The 8,387-nt window shown below is 48.5% G+C and overlaps 1 long non-coding RNA gene across 8 annotated transcripts; it reads left to right on the forward strand.

The window, feature by feature from the left end:
* The first annotated feature begins 4,774 nt into the window (after positions 1–4,774).
* LOC119325295 lies at positions 4,775–8,047 on the forward strand. Of its 8 annotated transcripts, none has more exons than XR_005157449.1 (3): positions 4,775–5,470; positions 5,646–7,345; positions 7,434–8,047. It is a non-coding gene; the product is annotated as an uncharacterized LOC119325295 (long non-coding RNA). The 8 variants fall into 8 exon arrangements; XR_005157453.1 differs by having other exon boundaries at positions 7,594–8,047; XR_005157450.1 differs by having other exon boundaries at positions 5,646–6,578; positions 7,291–8,047.
* Positions 8,048–8,387: the final 340 nt, after the last annotated feature.

Raw genomic sequence — 8,387 nt, forward strand, 5'->3', positions numbered from 1 at the left:
TGGCGTGGGACACCCTCGTGGCCACCTCGGGCACCGTATCGCGTTCATTCTTCCTCCCAAAAATCACAAATATTCCAAAATAATTCTCCGTCCGTTTTTATCCTGTTTGGACTCCATTTGATATTGGGTTTCTGCGAAACATAAAACATGCAACAAACAGGAACTCGCACTGGGCACTGGATCAATATGTTAGTCCCAAAAATAGTATAGAAGTTGCCAAAAGTATATGAAAGTTGAATAATATTGGCATGGAACAATCAAAAATTATAGATACGACGGAGAAGTATCATGTGCGCATTCCCGAATAGGTTTTTGGGTGTGTGTGGAGGGGGGCGGGGGTATGTTTGAGGAAATGACACGGCTGCGAAAATTTTACTACGCGAGAGTCAAACACGGGAGTGAAATGCCGGGGCTATTGAAAATTTGGATGATGGTGCATCGCACACGGTCCGGAAATAACAACGTGGGTTATGAAATAGAAAAACCCACGAGGCGGACAGATATTTTTGAGGGATGCAGGCGGGAGCGAGAACTACAAACATCATACACGGTCGAAACATAACAACAGTTTGTTATCAAACAGAAAAAATCTACAGGTGGGTACATATTTTTGAGAGGGGAAGTGTTGGGGATATGACTATTGGGTATGACCCGCACAGGAGGGGCTGGGTCATGCCACTGGCGGTTCATAATGAGAAGTCCCAAGAAGATGTTGAAGATGGCAGTTCATGAAGCAAGCTTATTGAAGGCCCAAGACCCGGAGGAGACTTGAGGCCCACGGGCACAAACTGCCATCTGTTTAACTTGTATGTTAAGGAAAGTGTAGTTCTGTCACCGAGCCGGACACATTGTGTATGAACCGGTCAGAACTCTATAAGCCGCCGGGCATCAGCCTGTGTATATAAAGGGGTGACCCGGCGGTCGGTTAAGGTAAGAAACAACAAGTCGAGAACTAGGTCAAGCGTATTCGCTCCCTTGTAATCTAAACCCAAGCAATACAACCTAAAGCAGGAGTAGGCCTTTACCTCGTTGCGAGGGGCCGAACCTGGGTAAACTCTTTGTGTCCCTTGTCCCATTTTAACCCCTTCAAGCTAACTATATCATGATGGCTCCACACCTAAGTCCTCATGCTAGGGCATCTGCCGTGACAATTCCACGACAGTTGGCGCCCACCATGGGGCCAGCGCACGGTGGTTTCGAGTCCTTTAAGGGCAGCTTCGCAGGGCTCAAGGGGTACGCTGTGGGGCGGAAGCTCTACATCGACGACGTAGGCTGGGGCCCCGAGGCCGGCTAAATCGAGTACGGGTACCGAGTCCCCTTCGATGGAATCCACGTCTTCATTAGCAAGATTGGTGAGTCGGAAGGTGAGTCAGACACCTGCACCGACATCATTGAGATGGCTCGGCGCGTGCAACCCGCCAAAGTTCAAGCCACCCCGAAGCATGTCTTTGTTGATTTTACTCAAGGGGTGGATCTGGGAGGAGGATCTGAATCCGGTGGTGAGACGGCCGTCTATTCAGGCGATGAGTCCTCAACCGGCGATACCAATTCCATGTATCAGGTTCAAGATGGTGGGCTTGGGGTTTTTTCTGATGGTGAAAGTATTCTAGACCCCTACAAGCCGCCAAACCGGGTTACAATCTTCATTGCTGGTACACAGCCAGGGCAGAATTCTTAAATTGCAGTAGCTATGATCTCCGGTTCAGCAACGGCAACAGCAGTCGGCAATGGGAGAACCGGTTCAGCCACGTGCTACAGACACCCACGTTTGAATTTGACCCCTCCCCAGCACGTTTCGACTCCCCAGGGTCATTTTTCTAATCCTTTGGATAACATGATAGATGCTCCTACTCGACTGGCGGCTCTCCCAGTTCAGGATGAGTCGCCAGCGAAGATGGAAATACGGAGAGCCGAAGAACTTCTTCAGACGGCTGTGGCTCAACAGGCGGCTTATTCATACAGTCGTGATCGGATTCATCAACACCATGTCCAAGCCGAAGCTACAACAGACACATTGATGAGTCGGCTGTATCAAGTAGTGAGCGGCACCGCAATCAGCCTTGTAGGCTTGACTCGTCGCGTGCTGGTAATGAGGATCAGGCTTTGGTGGACCAGGGCAGAGCGCGACGGGAGGCTGAGATGGCGGCTCATTAACAATCTCCGGTTTATCCATCGGCGTCTGTGGAGGCGGGAGCGACCTCTAGAACCTTGGGTGTGCCATGTTTAGTGCTCGATCTATGCAACGAGCGCTTGCCTAAGGATTTCAAGGGCCCCCGCAAGGTGCCTAACTACACGGCAGATCAGCCCCAGAGGCTTGGATTGAAAGCTATGAGATGGCTATGGAGATGCTAGACGTCAGTGATGCTGCATGTGCTGAGTATTTCACCAAGATGTTGGATGGGTCGGCTCGTACTTGGTTGAAAGGCCTGCCCGCTAACTCCATTGGGTCATGGGCAGAGTCGAAGAGGCGATTTATTCAAAATTCTAAAGACACATGCAAGCAGCCTATGTCAATTCTGGATTTGGATTCTTGCGTCCAAGGTGAAGGTGAGTCAACAACCAATTGGGTGCGCCGGATCTCAACTGTTATACACTCAACAGACACTATCAACACCGGTTCAGCAGTCTTGATGTTAGAGAAGAATTATCGTTTTCTTCCCCTTAAGAAGAAATTGGGGCGGCATAAGCGTAATTGCAATGATATGGGGGAGCTCATGGAGGCTCTCGTCAAGTATGCCGACTCTGATAGCACTAAAGACCCTGAGTCTGATGAGGAGAAAACTGGGAAGGGGAAGAAGAGTGGCAACACCAAGGGACAGCATAACACGGCAGGTCAAGGTGGTAATGGCAAATGTAAGGCGGATGCTACGTCTTGAGCTTGCGTTGGTTATCCTTGAAGAGGAAAGGGTGATGAACCAATAGTAGCGTAAGTATTTCCCTCAGTTTTTGAGAACCAAGGTATCAATCCAGTAGGAGGCTCCTCAAAAGTCCCATGTACCTACACAAACAAACAAAGAACTTGCAACCAACGCAATAAAGGGGTTGTCAATCCCTTCACGACCACTTGCGAAAGTGAGATGTAATAGAGATAGTATGATAAGATAAATATATTTTTGGTATTTTATAATATAGATGCAAAAAGTAAAGATGCAAATAAAAGTAGATTGGAAGCAAATATGATAAGAGATAGACCCGGGGGCCATAGGTTTCACTAGTGGCTTCTCTCAAGATAGCATAAGTATTATGGTGGGTGAACAAATTACTCGCGTGCAATTGATAGAAAAGCAAATAATTATGAGATTATCTAGGCATGATCATGTATATATGCATCACGTCCGCAATAGGTAGACCGACTCCTGCCTGCATCTACTACTATTACTCCACACATCGACCGACTCATGCCTGCATCTAGAGTATTAAGTTCATAAAGAAGAGAGTAACGCATTAAGCAAGATGACATGATGTAGAGGAATAAACTCAAGCAATATGATATAAACCCCATCTTTTTATCCTCGATGGCAACAATACAATACGTGCCTTGCTGCCCCTGCTGTCACTGGGAAAGGACACCGTAAGATTGAACCCAAAGCTAAGCACTTCTCCCATGGCAAGAAAGATCAATCTAGTAGGCCAAACCAAACTGATAATTCGAAGAGACTTGCAAAGATAACTCAATCATACATAAAAGAATTCAGACGAGATTCAAATATTATTCATAGATAAACTTGATCATAAACCCACAATTCATCGGATCTCGACAAACACACCGCAAAAAGAGTTTACATCGAATAGATCTCCACAAGAGAGGGGGAGAACATTGTATTGAGATCCAAAAAGAGAGAAGAAGCCATCTAGCTAGTAACTATGGACCCGTAGGTCTGTGGTAAACTACTCACAACTCATTGAAGGGGCAAGGATGTTGATGTACAAGCCCTCCATGGTCGATTCCCCGTCCGGCGGAGCGCTGGCGAAGGCTCCAAGATGAGATCTCGCGGATACAGAAGGTTACGGTGGTGGAAATTGTGTTTCGTTGGCTCCCTGGATGTTTTCGGGGTACGTAGGCTTATTTAGGAGGAAGAAGTACGTCGGTGGCCGCCCGAGGGGCCCACGAGACAGGGGGCGCGCCCTATAGGGGGGGCGCCCTCCTATCTCGTGGCTGCCTCGGCTGCTTCTTGACTTGCACTCCAAGTCCTCTGGATCACGTTCGTTCCAAAAATCACACTCCTAAAGGTTTCATTCCGTTTGGACTCCATTTGATATTCCTTTTCTTCGAAATACTGAAATAGGCAAAAAAACAGCAATACGGGCTGGGCCTCCAGTTAGTAGGTTAGTCCCAAAAAATGATATAAATGTGTAAAATAAAGCCCATAAACATCCAAAAGGGGTAAAATAATAGCATGGAACAATCAAAAATTCACTGCTGGAATCAGGGAATTTGCCGTCTGCCAATTCTTTGTCGTCAGCTAGCGGACGGCAAAGAAGGTCTTTGCCATCAGCTACCAAGAAGCTGGCGGCAAACAAATGGCAGACGGCAAAGAAGGTCTTTGCCATCTGCCATTTCTTTGCCGTCCGCTGGCTGACGGCAAAGAATCTTTGTCGTCCGCTGGCTGACGGCAAAGAGGGAGGTGGTACCCACTAACGAAAAAACTAACGGCCACTTTCTTTGCCATCTGCTAGCGGACGGCAAAGAGCCCGAAAGCAGACGGCAAAGAAAATAACCTAACGTATCTAATAGCCGCCCCCGGCACACACCCACCCACGACCCACACAGCCTCGGGCCCCACCCACGATGCACACACGCCCAACCCACGCGCACACACACCCACGTTGGATCCCATCTCTCTCGTCATCCTCGATCCCCTTTCTCCACCCCACGCTGCCGCCAGATTTCGGTGATCCCCGCCGTTCCCCACCGCCCAGCTCTCCTCCCCGAGGTCACCTCTCCCTGCTCACCATTTCCACCGACCGGCTTCTCTCCTTGCCCAGGAGAGTCCCGCCTCCTCGCTGCCAAGGAGGCCGCCGCCCACCGCCTCCTCCTCGAGCGCCGCGCCGCAGACCTCACCTCCCGCGCCCTCACCGCCCGCGCTGACACCGACGCCACCCATGCGCGCTGCCTCGCCGTCGCCCGCGACATCAGCTCGACCAACGGCGAGATCGAGGACGCGCAGTAGAAGGCAGAGAAGTGGGACCGCTTCTACGAGTCCAAGAGGAAGGAGATGGAGGAGCTCCGGCCGTCATCTCCACAGCCTCCATCCACCCCGGCCGCAGCCACTTCTCAACCCCACGAGCAGCCTCCTGGCGTAGTTCCTCGTCACCGTCCTCCTCCCGGTCGTTTTCCACCTCCGACTCCACCTGGTGGTCCCAGAGGCGACGATTCCCCGTCGCCTCGGCCGACGTAGAGCTCTGCGAGGCCGCCGCAGGTGATGGAGACTCTGTCCACGTCATCGAGACGCCGCAGCCCAACTCAAGTGTTAGCCCCAACTTTGCTCAATTAACTACCTCTCTGGTTGTATATGAGTTGGAGAGTCACGTAATTCTGTAATGTGGGATGTTGTCTCAGTTTCTGTGCGATGAGTAGACTAGATTAGGTGATAAACTGATGAATTGATGCTTGATTCTGATGGTCATGGTGTGCTGCTTTGCAGGTTAAGTTCAGCATGGAGGTGCCTCCCTTGATATGCCAGGAGTGCTACCAAACAACTTTCTCGAGTACTCAAAGCATTTCGAGGTACCATTTCTATGCTAAAACCTGTATCAAATGAAGAACATTGGAATTCGTGAGGACAAACATTATGCAAAGAATTACAAAGCACAGCCAGGAATGTGGGCTTATGCCAAATCTTAACGACTACAAGTTCAGTAATCATGAACTGCAGATACAGAGTTCCGGGCGATGTCGCAGCGGGAGCTCGTCAGGAAGTGCAGAGGCTCAAGGCCTCTGTGTCTCAACTATAGGCAGCCCTGCAGGAGCTGCAGAGCAGCGGGTTGCACTCGGACGACGCCGGGATCGGGGCTGCGGAAGCCAGGAAGGCCGACCTCATGGCTAAGAAGGCCAAGCTGGACGAGACCCTGGCTGCAGCCCACCAGTTCAGAGCACTGCTTTGGAAGTAGCTCAAGAAAGCCTTCACATCAGAGGTTAGGGATCAAAAGGCAGCACAAAACTGACTAGTTATGTGGTACAAGCAAAACGACATTCATTAGCTAGCTCATCAATCGCTTCGGATTAAGGATGCAATGCAAGTGTGGCGGGCTAGTGGACAGTAACATAGTAGTACAAATGTGGTGTTACTTTTAGGCAAATGTTGAGCAAATTTTGAACTAATGGATGAGTTTCGTGGGACGAAGCGGGCTGCCACTTGCACTCCTCCTATTGAAGAAACGAACTTCAAATGACTCTACATGCAGATGCATGCTTTTTATTTCAGTCTTGTTTAGAGGAGGCCCCGGCGGCGTCGAGCTGCTGTTGCTGCGGGCACAGCGACGTTGGCGTGGTCGGGATGGTCGCAGCCCTTCAAGATTCTCAACGGCGGTGTCTCGACGCTGATGGCAGAGTCGACGGCGAGCATCGGCGGGTACAGGTTCAGATCATCCATGAATTGGTAGTTATTGGTCATATTTAGTTGCATTTTGGTCAGTCCGGTTGTGGCTATGGAGCACTTATTTTGGTCATGTGCTAGATCTGTCATGTAGGAGTATTTGGCAATGGATATTTGCTGATACAAAATTTTGATAATCAACTAGGAATTACAATTAGAATCAAAGCAATGCTACTTTTACACCTTTCATGAAAAAAAGGCTACTCGTAGGACCCTTGTAGGAGACCATCCTCAAGATCGACGAGAAGATGAGGTTTGTACCCTTGTAGGAGACCATCCTCAAGCAGCGCTAGATGTAACTTGACTACTTCAAACCCAATCCATGCTTGCTCCTCTTAATCAACTAGATTATATTAATTAATACTAGCTACTGAACTTCTTGGATTATGTTACCAATTTTGATGATGGGTGTCCAGCTATTATATTAGTAATTTGATTTTGGTAGTACCGTTGAATTTGGTTGCTGCTATTCATTTATGTATGTGAAGGAGTTTGATAATGTGCTCTTTTTTTGTTTGCAAAATGAAGGACGCTGCAGCCAGGTAGTGGGAATAGTTAGTCCTTGCTATTAATGGTAGTAGCATTTTTCACTGTTGAGTGTGAGGGAATTTGATCATCATCTACTTTTGCCTATCATCTACTTCTGATGTTTTCCATGAAAGTGACACGTGATCTTCCTTTGTTTTTCTTTTAGCTGATACTATGATAACTGCTTGCTTGGCCGAAGTTATGGTTGTGCTGTTTCTTAGGTAAATAAAGAAACTGAGATTTAGTTTGATTTGGAGCACCTCTTGTTGTACCACAGTTCCTTCTCTTAGAGATGTACTTGTACACCAGGTTTTGGATTGGGAGGGGAAAATGCTCTTCCTCCAGTCTCTGTTGAAGTCAACCCCATCCATGCAAAATCTGTATTGTAGTACAATTAATGTAGATGAATATATATGCCTTGCAGTTTTATCGTGCATGACATTCAACTAACTTGCTCTTGTCCATGCAGATGGAGTAGGAGGACGAGCAGCAGCAGCAAATCAACCTGATGATGACGGGGTGCGGAAGGCAATGGTGATCATGCTGATGGCATGATGAAGGCTGATGACCACAACCTGGACCTTTTGGCATTTAGAGATGGCAAACATAGGCGGCGTGGAGACAACAACCTGGACCACCCACCTCCCTTGCCTTTTTAATTTTGGTTGTGGTGGTTGCAACACCGTCGCGGTCGCAAATTAGTATGTAGTGTGCTTGTGGAGTTGGGTCTGGACTGCAGTGTCCATCCAGTAGGTTAGGTGTTGTTGCTGCTAGATCCCATGATGCTCACCTAAGTTTTGTGTTATGTGGAGGCCAACCTTTGTGATCTTATTTGTCGACACTCGTGTGATCTCATCTTACTTTGTGATACAAGTTGTACGATATATGTTTTTATGGATGATCTTGTGATGTTCTTTTTTTCCCGTGGTCTGTGTTAGATATTTGTGATATATGCATGGGCTATACATATGAATATGAACTGCTGAACATACTATAAATCAAAGACAGAGATGGCAAAGAAGGAGATTTGCCGTCCGTGCATCTGGACACTTTGCCTACAGCCGCTGACGGCAAAGGCCTGCCGTGTAGTGACATCCAGCTGACATCATTCGGCGGACGGCAAAGGCCGGACAAATTTTGCCATCAGCGCCGGATGGCAAAGGCTGCCGTTAGCCACCTAACGGACTAACAGCGTAATTATTGCCGTCTGCTTTCTTTGCCGTTAGCTACTGATGGCAAATGCCCCTTTGCCGTCAGTCGCGG

The sequence above is a fragment of the Triticum dicoccoides genome, chromosome 6B, assembly GCF_002162155.2.
Source record: "Triticum dicoccoides isolate Atlit2015 ecotype Zavitan chromosome 6B, WEW_v2.0, whole genome shotgun sequence".
Taxonomy (NCBI): domain Eukaryota; kingdom Viridiplantae; phylum Streptophyta; class Magnoliopsida; order Poales; family Poaceae; genus Triticum; species Triticum dicoccoides.